Below are 10804 nucleotides of genomic sequence, written 5' to 3' on the forward strand. Positions count from 1 at the left end.
ATCAAGAACTATTCGAGATAGCATAGAATCTTGTCTCCGTTCATCCAGAGTGATAAATCCTTTCTAGGTTAAACCCCTATCTCCATATACAACTAACTAGAGCCAACACATCTCGCGGCCCTAGCTCATGAAAGATCTAGGGTTAAGGAGTATCAAACTCTAATCACCAATATACAAGATAGTGTCACCGCAAGTCAAAGGATATATGTACAATTATGAACTAGATGACATTAAATTGACATTAATGAATTACCATGTATAAGTCATATAGCGTCACTTGTTCAACTCACTCAACACCTTGAGTGTCCACATGTTTTTTCTGATCCCAATCAAGTAGTGTGAGACTCACTACTTCCTATAATTAGTAACGCTTTACTAATCAGGAGAATAAACAGAGGTGACGATCTTTCCGGATAATGCGATGCCCTTATTAGTAGGACCCTATCGATCGTGAAAAGTTATTTAGATCACTTGTATAAGAGAATCTGTCACTCATATTCTTAACACCTTATGAATAGATTCTATCACAATGTGATGAGGACAATATGTAATAAATAAACTCTTAGTTGATGAGACACTTAGTTCAAATAAAACATATATATCATTGCCAATGGGATTTGTTTATACAAGAATAAATACAAAATGGCCCTGGGGCACATACTACTAACAGTTCCAATTATCTAAGCATGGTTAAGATATACTACGCAAAGAGTACGTAAAAAGTGATGCTATATTGGTATGACGTGTCTCAAGTCTCTTTAATGCGTCTTTCCGATTACCTAAGCAAGGTTAGTTTATATTACGCAAAGTGTGTGTTAAAAGTGACAAAAGATTAGTATGTCGCGTTTGAAGTCTTTTTAACGCGTCGTTCTGATTACCTATGCATGGTTAGGTTATATTACGCAAAGTGTGCGGGAAAATTGACAGTAGATTAGTATGCCGCGTCTGAAGTCTCTTTAACGTGTTGTTTCGATTACGATGCTTATCTCGCGTCACAAGTCTCTCTAACGCGTCGTTCCGATTACCTAAGCATGGTTAGGTTATATTATGCAAGGTGTGCTTGAAAAGTGAAGCTAGATTAGTATGTCGTGTCTCAAGTCTCTTTAACACGTCATTTCGATTACCATGATTATGTTGCGTCACAAGTCTCTCTAACGCTTCGTTTCGATTACCTAAGCGTGGTTTGGTTATATTACACAGAGTGTGCGTGAAAAGTGACAATAGATTAGTATGTCGCATCTAAAGTCTCTTTAACGCGTTGTTTCGATTACTATGCTTATGTCGCATCACAAGTCTCTTTAATGCGTCGTTCCGATTATCCAAGCATGGGTTATATTACGCAAAGTGTGCGTGAAAAGTGACGCTAGATTAATATGTCTCATCTCAAGTCTCTTTAACGCGTCGTTTCGATTACCTGAGCATGGTTAGGTTTTATTACGCAAAGTGTGCGTGAAAAGTGACGGTAGATTAGTATGTCGCATCTCAAGTCTCGTTAACGCGACGTTACGATTACCTCAGCATGGTTAGGTTATATTACGCAAAGTGACGCTAGAATAGTATGTCGCGTCTCAAGTCTCTTTAACGCGTCGTTTAGATTACCATGTTTATGTTGCTTCACAAATCTCTCTAACGCGTCGTTCCGATTACCTAAGCATGGTTATTTTATATTATGGAAAATGTGCATTAATAGTGAAGCTAGATTATTATGTCGCGTCATAAGTCTCTTTAACACGTCGTTCTGATTAGCTAAGCATGGTTAGGTTATATTGCGCAAAGTGTGCGTGAATAGTGACGCTAGATTAGCATGTCGTGTCTCAAGTCTCTTTAACACGTCGTTTTAATTATCATGATTATGTCGTGTCACAAGTCTCTCTATCGCCTCGTTCCAATTACCTAAAAATTGTTAGGTTATATTACGAAGAGTGTGCGTGAAAAGCGACAATAGATTAGTATGTCGCATATTAAGTCTCTTTAACGCGTCGTTTCGATTAACTAAGAATGGTTAGGTTATATTACACAAAATATGCGGAAACAGTGACGCTAGGTTAGTATGTCGCATCTCAAGTCTCATTTACGCGTCGTTTCGATTACCTAAGCATGGATAGGTTATATTACACAAAGTGTGCGTGAAAAGTGACAGTAGATTAGTATCTCGCGTCTCAAGTCTCTTTAACGCGTCGTTTCAATTACCATGCTTATGTCACTTCACATGTCAAACCTCGCCTTACTTAGCACGAGATTGACGGTTATTTAAAATATATTTATCTCCAAATCAACACTTTAAAACGTCTTCTATAAACAATTAAGCACTAATATATGAAAAACCTTTATTTAACATTATATTTAAACTACTGTACAAAAACTAAGTATTGTTACAAACTTTTATACATATGATTCAAAATATATATTTAGGTACAAATAAGTTTATTCTAAATAAAAACATCAAGGCATCTCAAAACTCGGAGATGTGGCCAACCTCTATGTCTCAAGCCCAAACTCTAAAGCCCAACTCCCTCTGTAGTCAACTGTATAATAGAATGCCTTGCTAACTGAAAAGGTTTTAAAACAACTAAAAATGAGCGAAAGCTCAGTGAATAGACATAACAAGCATAAAACATTTATATACTTAAAATAAGTATATCAAATAGTAACGAATACTTACAACACAAAATACTTTTAAAGTTCATCTCAAAAGCATTTACAAATATAAACAATATCAAAACAATTTGACTTTAAATATGAAATGTAGTTTGTATCAATCATCAATTATAACATTGATATATTACCCTGTAACAATAATATAAACCATAGACCTGTAATCAGGAACTCAACACTGATCTACAGTCTAACCAACATATCTAGGAACACTTGATGGCTAACCCTTCTCCATCATTAGCATGGCTCAGCCCTTCTCCCTTCACTGACCATCAACCAAGTGCCCTGTGTCAAATGCGCATAGACACTCACAATATCTCACATGTGCATATAACTAACTCAGCACATAACCAGGTGCATATCACAACTCAGCACCTTCCAAATATATCGTTACAGAGTAGGCATATCACATAAAATAAATCTCAAGTTATTTCATCAAAGCTCAATATGATTCAATAACAAAACCATTGCAAATTATCATTCAAAACTTAACCATAATCAAGTCCACATATTGATGAAATCAACACACCTTTCACTTATAAACAACATTGCATAAAGTATCATTTGAAACGTTCAAATAAACGTTTTATTGAACACCTTTCGCGCATTTCAAAACAACCATATATAACCATTTAAAACACAATAAACCTTGACATTTCAAATATCAAAATAGCATATTAATTTCAGTAGCAAGGGCTAGTATATCTACTCACCACACAACAACCAAAACTAGTCCAAAATATCGTCCAGAGCTGCCTTACTTTCTATTTGCACCGTCATTGCCAAAACGAGCATCAATTCGAGTTTCCACTCTTCCTATAACCTTAGAACATGAAGATAAAGGTTTAGGTTTTGAAATTAAGCTAGGGATTGAAGGAAATTCGAAATTCTTCTCTAGATATTAAGTTTGATAAGAATGAATAAATAAGAGGTGGTTTTTAACTAATATATAAAAGCTTAATATATTTATAACAATAAGAAATGATTCATGATTTATTACTTCATCCATCAAAAGTTATCTATAAGTCCTTTAATAATATCATAAGTTCAAGTTAAACCTCAAAGTTCCAATTCATTTCAACTAACGAAATCAACTTAATTTACCGACGAGCTTTCATTTCAATTAAGTCCTAATAATTTTCAAACCAATGAATTGACATTATAAATAGACTCTAGAATTATAATGCATGATAATGAATGTTTAATGAATGCATAGTCTAACATTAGAGTACGGGTATGACAATTCTCCCCACCTTAGGAAATTTCGTCTTCGAAATTAAGGTAGAATATAGATGAGGGTATCGACTTCTCATATCCTCCTCTCATTCCCAAGTTGCTTCCTCACTTCCATGATGTTTCCATAATACTTTTACTAGAGGAATAACCTTATTTCTTAACTCTTTATCCTCTTTTGCTAAAATAGTAACTGGTTCTTCTTCATATGATAAATCATCTTTTAGCTCTATAGGTTGAACTTGTAAGACGTGACTAGGATCACTCCTCTATCTCCGCAACATTGAAACATGAAAGACGTTATGAATCTGCGATAACTCTGGAGGTATGGCTAACCTATAAGCTACTGGACCAATCTTTTCAATTACTTCATATGGACTAATGAACCTTGGACTTAGTTTCCTTCGCTTGCCAAATCTTAATATCCCTTTCCATGGAGAAATCTTGAGAAACACTTTATCACCCACACTATACTCAATCGGCTTCCTCTTCAAATCATCATAGCTCTTTTGTCTATCTTGGGACTCCTTCATGCGATCTCTGATCAATTGTACTTTTCTATAGTGATTTGAACAATTTTTGGGCCTATTAATTGTTTTTCCCCAATTTCATCCCAACACACTGGTGTTCTGCACTTTCTACCATATAATGCTTCATAAGGAGGCATTCCCAAACTATAATGATAGCTATTGTTGTATGCAAACTCCATGAGTGGCATATCCTCTAAAGTTTGAATAGTCCGTTCTGATTGCCCATCTGTATGAGGATGAAACACTGTACTGAATTTCAATTTAGTACCTAAAGCTAGTTGTAAGCTTTGCCAAAACCTTGATGTAAATCTCGGATCCCTATCAGACACAATTGAATATGGAACACCATGCAGTCTAACTATCTCCCTAATGTAAATCTCAACAAGTTTATCAAGAGGATAGTTTACCTTAATAGGAAGAAAATGTGCTGATTTTGTTAGTCTATCGACAATAATCCATATCGCATCATGTCCCTGTTGAGTTCTAGGTAACCCAACAACAAAATCCATAGTCACATGTTCCCATTTCCATTCAGGAATAGAAAGTGGTTGTAGCAAACCTGCTGGATGCTGGTGCTCTGCTTTAGCTTGCTGGCATGTTAAACATCTAGACACAAATTCTGCAATTTCTTTCTTCATTCCCGACCACCAGTAGTTTTCCTTCAAAGTACGATACATTTTTATACTCCCCGGAATCGGATGCATAACATAGGCTGAATTGTGTGCTTCCTCCATTATTTCTCTTTTCAATATATCAATATTAGGAATACATAATCTACCCTTGTACACTAGAGTGCCATCATCAGAAACATTAAAGTCATTTTTATTATCCTGCTGGACTTCATCTCTAAATTTCACTAATTTGTCATCCTGATTCTGAGCATCCCTAATTCTTTCAATTAAATTAGGACGAACCTTCAAAGTAGCTAATAAAGCTCCATTTTCACTTTCACTTAGTTCTACATTAAGTCTTCTCAGTTCAAGCAATAATGGAATCCTTACGGTGTTGATATAACACAAATTACCTGAAGATTTCCTGCTAAGGGCATCAGCTACTACATTAGCTTTTCCAGGGTGATACTCTATTGTAAGATCATAATCTTTCATTAGTTCTACCCATCTTCTTTGTCTCAGATTCAATTCTTTCTGACTCGGTATGTACTTCAAACTTTTATGATCAGTGTAGATAAGACATTTCTCACCATATAGGTAATGTCTCCATATATTCAAAGAAAATATCACTGCTGCAAGTTCTAGATCATGTGTAGGATAATTCAATTCATGTGGTCTTAACTGCCTTGAAGCATAGGCAATTACCTTTCCCTGCTGCATCAATACACAACCCAAACCATTCTTGGAAGCATCACTGTATATAACATATCCCAAATTTGTCATTGGAAGTGTCAAAACTGAAGCTGAAGTTAAACAATCTTTCAAAGCATCAAAGCTATTCTGACATTGTTGTCCACACAAACTTCACATCTTTTCTTAGTAGCATTGTTAATGGTGAGGCAATAATGGAAAGTCTTTTACAAACCGTCTGTAATAACCAGCCAAACCTAGAAAACTGCGTACCTCATGTACATTACTCGGAGAATTCCAGTTAATTATAGCTTCCACCTTTTTAGGATCAACATAAATTCTCTCTGCTGAAATGATATGGCCAAGAAATACAACTTTCTCTAACCAGAACTCACACTTGCTAAACTTGGCGTATAATTGTTTTTCTCTTAAAGTCTGTAAAACAAGTCTCAAAAGCTCTGCATGCTCTTCCTCAGATCTAGAATACACTAATATATCATCAATGAATACAATCACAAAGCTATCTAGATAAGGCTTGAAAACTCTGTTCATCAAATCCATGAAAGCAGCTGGAGCATTAGTTAACCCGAATGGCATAACAAGGAATTCATAGTGACCATATTGAGTCCTAAATGCAGTCTTAGGAACATCTGGATTCTTAATCTTCAATTGATGATAACCAGATCTCAAGTCAACCTTGGAGAATAATCTAGCTCCTGTAGTTGATCAAATAAGTCGTCTATTCGAGGCAATGGATACTTGTTGCGAATTGTAACCTTGTTTAGTTGTCTGTAATCAATACACAATCTCATAGTTCCATCTTTCTTTTTCACAAATAACACTGGAGCTCCCCAAGGTGAAAAACTAGGTCTAATGTAACCTTTATCAAGCAATTCTTGCAACTACACTTTCAGTTCTTTCAACTCAGCTGGAGCCATTCTATACGGGGCTTGAGAAATAGGGTTAGTGCCTGGTTGCAAATCAACACTAAATTCAATCTCTCTATCTGGTGGTAAGCCTGGTAGATCATCAGGAAATACATCAGCAAATTCATTCACAACAGGAATATTTTCAAGTTTTACCCCTTCTTTTTCTGTATCTATAACATATGCCAAGTATGCTTCACAACCCTTCTTCAACATTCTTCTAGCAATTAAAGATGATACCATTCCATAGTGTTCTGAACTCTTCTCACCTTTGAATACAACTTCACCATGTTCTGGTAATTGAAAATGCACCCTTTTTCTATAACAGTCAACAACTGCTTTGTATTTGGATAAAATATCCATACCAAGTATAACATCAAACATATGAAGCGCCAAAGGTACTAAATCTACCTCAAACTTATGATCCCCAATCTGTATCTCACAATCTTTAGAAACATGTTGACAAACTACTGACTGGCCCACTGGAAAATCGACAACTAAAGCATGGTTCATCACACTCTTATCTCGAGGTATGCATGATATGAATGATGACACAATGAAAGAATGTGTTGCACCAGGGTCAATTAAAACATCATCATCCCTACCAAAAATAGTTAACCTACCAGAAATAACATCTGGAGAAGCCGCTGCCTCTTGTTGAGTCAAAGCAAATACTCTAGGTTGTACAATAGGTTAAGTATTATGAGTACCTTGCATAGGTTGTGTTGAAGTTGAGGCTCCACCTTCCTTATTCGCATTAAAGCCAGAACCTCGACCTGAACCTTTATCAAAGCCTGATGTTCGACCACCTCTATTTTTAGTACCTTGGAAACCTCTGCCACGACCTGAGCTATATTGTGCCATACTAGGACAATCCCTTCTAATATGTCCCATGCCACCACATTCAAAGCAAGTTATAAATCTCTTCTTACTAGCCACACTACCGACACTAGACGCTGATTGTCTCGCTGAGAAATCGCTATCATGTGACTGAGGTCTCTGTGAACCAGACCAAGATCAGGGTATTCTGTTACCTCTAGATCCTCCAGTGTCTGATTTTCTTTGTTGAAATGAGCTAGCTCCCTTGTTAAATCCCCCTTGTTTTCCAGTCCAAACATAAGCTTTTTGTTTACTCTCTTGTTCAAGCTCTTCTCTCAGCTTCTCTTTTTCTATCGCCTTCTCTACCAAGCCTCTGAACTGTGTTCCCTCATACAATGATAGTTCAATCTTCAAAACAGTTTGCAGCCCCTCTTTGAATCTGTAACATTTTTGAGCTTTTGTAGGAAATATTTCTGAAGCAAGCTTGTAAAGTTCTTCAAATTTATCAATGTAATCTCGCACTGCCATTGAACCTTGCTTTAGAGCAATAAACTCATTCTGCCTCTCTGCATTGAATGCTTCAGTTAAATACTCCCTGCGGAACTCAGCCTTGAATATCTCCCATGTCAACTGATCTTCTAATAGTAATCTGATCCTAGCAAACCATGCATCTGATGTATCATGTAGCAATCCATAAACATTACTGACCTTCTACGCATCTGTCAGCTCTGAAGTGTTAAATGACTTATCTGTAGCTCTGAGCCATCTATCTGCTTGTTTGGAATTAATGGAGCCATGAAAATCAAATGATCCACACTTTTTAGCATGTTCAATGATATCCCCAGGTTTTCTTCTTGTATCCTGAGCTTGCAGAGTATCAATGATAGTTTGTGCCAAGATAGCAGGATCTAGCTGTAGGATAGGTGCAACTGGGGGTACAGGAGGTACTGGTTGATTAACTACATGAGCCCTGTTCTTAGACTCTAGTTCATGATCAATACTATTCCTAGACTCTGCCTCATCCTCTACATTCCTACCTTGTTGAAACCCTATCTCCATGACCTTGAGCTTCCATGGTCCTAGAATCAAAATTAAATAAAATAAAATATCAAAAACCAAAAATGAAGAGTCTACAGGACCATCAAACCGAAGCTCTGATACCAAAATTGTCAAACCTCGCCTTACTTAGCACGAGATTGAAGATTATTTAAAATATATTTATCTCCAAATTAACACTTTAAAACGTGTTCTATAAACAATTAAGCACAAATATATGAAAAACCTTTATTTAACATTATATTTAAACTATTGTACAAAAACTAAGTATTGTTACAAACTTTTATACATATGATTCAAAATATATATTTAGGTTCAAATAAGTTTATTCTAAATAAAAACATCAAGGCATCTCAAAAGTCGGAGATGTGGCCAACCTCTATGTCTCAAGCCCAACTCCCTATGTAGTCAACTGTACTATAGAATGCCTTGCTAACTGAAAAGGTTTTAAAACAACTAAAAGAGCGAAAGCTTAGTGAATAGACATAACAAGCATAAAACATTTATATACTTAAAATAAGTATATCATATAGTAACAAATACTTACAACACAAAATACTTTTAAAGTTCATCTCAAAAGCATTTACAAATATAAACAATATCAAAACAATTTTACTTTAAATATGAAATGTAGTTTGTATCAATCATCAATTAGAGCATTGATATATTATCCTATAACAATAATATAAACCATAGACCTGTAATTGGGAACTCAACACTGATCTACAGTCTAACCAACATATCTAGGAACACTTGATGGCTAACCCTTCTCCATCATTAGCACGGCTCAGCCCTTCCCCCTTCACTGACCATCAACCAAGTGCCCTGTGTCAAATGCGCATAGACACTCACAATATCTCACATGTGCATATAACTAACTCAGCACATAACCAGGTGCATATCACAACTCAGCTTCTCCCAAATATATCGTTACAGAGTAGGCATATCACATAAAAGAAATCTCAAGTTATTTCGTCAAAGCTCAATACGATTCAATAACAAAACCATTGCAAATTATCATTCAAAACTAACCATAATCAAGTCCACATATTGATGAAATCAACACACCTTTCACTTATAAACAATATTGCATAAAGTATCATTTGAAACGTTCAAATAAAAGTTTTATCGAACACCTTTCGTGCATTTCAAAACATTCATATATAACCATTTAAAACACAATAAACCTTGACATTTCAAATTTCAAAATAGCATATTAATTTCAGTAGCAAGGGCTAGTATATCTACTCACCACACAACAACCAAAACTAGTCCAAAATATCGTCCAAAGCTGCCTTACTTTCTACTTGCACCGTCGTTGCCAAAACGAGCACCAATTCGAGTTTCCACTCTTCTTACAGCCTTAGAAAATGAAGAATCAAGGTTTAGGTTTTGAAATTAAGCTAGGGATTGAAGGAAATTCGAAATTCTTCTCTAGATATTAATGGTTTGATAAGAATGAATAAATAAGAGGTGGTTTTTAACTTATATATAAAAGCTTAATATATTTATAACAATAAGAAATGATTCATGATTTATTACTTCATCCATCAAAAGGTATCTATAAGTCCTTTAATAATATCATAAGTTCAAGTTAAACCTCAAAGTTCCAATTCATTTCAACTAACGAAATCAACTTAATTTACCGACGAGCTTTCATTTCAATTAAGTCCTAATAATTTTCAAACCAATGAATTGACATTATAAATAGACTCTAGCATTATAATGCATGATAATGAATGTTTAATGAATGCATAGTCTAACATTAGAGTACGGGTGTGACATCACAAGTCTCACTAACGCGCCGTTCCGATTACCTAAGCATGCTTAGGTTATATTACGCAAAGTGTGAGAGAAATATGACGTTAGATTAGTATGTCGCGTCTCAAGTCTCTTTAACGCGTCGCTTTGATAACCATGCTTATGTCGCATCACAAGTCTCTCTAACGCGTCGTTTCGATTACCTAAGCATGCTTAGGTTATATTACGCAAAGTGTGCAAAAAGGGACGCTAGATTACTTTGTCGAGTCACAAGTTTCTTTAACGCGTCGTTTGGAAAGTGTGCGTTAAAAGTGAATCTAGATTACTATGTCGCGTCACAAGTCTCCTAAACGCGTCGTTCCGATTACCTAAGCATGGTTAGATTATATTACGCAAAGTGTGAGTGAAAAGTGACTCTATATTAGTATGTCGTGTCACAAGTCTCTCTAACACTTTGTTCCGATTACCTTAGAATGGTTAAGTTATATAACGCAAAGCGTGCGTGAAAAGTGATGATAGATTA

At 35.6% G+C, this 10804-nt stretch overlaps 1 pseudogene; it reads right to left on the bottom strand.

The window, feature by feature from the left end:
- Positions 1-5850: 5850 nt before the first annotated feature.
- LOC126687709 (uncharacterized) lies at positions 5851-10138 on the bottom strand (annotated as a pseudogene).
- Between the last annotated feature and the right edge of the window lie 666 nt (positions 10139-10804).

The sequence above is a fragment of the Mercurialis annua genome, linkage group LG6 (assembly GCF_937616625.2).
Source record: "Mercurialis annua linkage group LG6, ddMerAnnu1.2, whole genome shotgun sequence".
Classification (NCBI taxonomy): domain Eukaryota; kingdom Viridiplantae; phylum Streptophyta; class Magnoliopsida; order Malpighiales; family Euphorbiaceae; genus Mercurialis; species Mercurialis annua.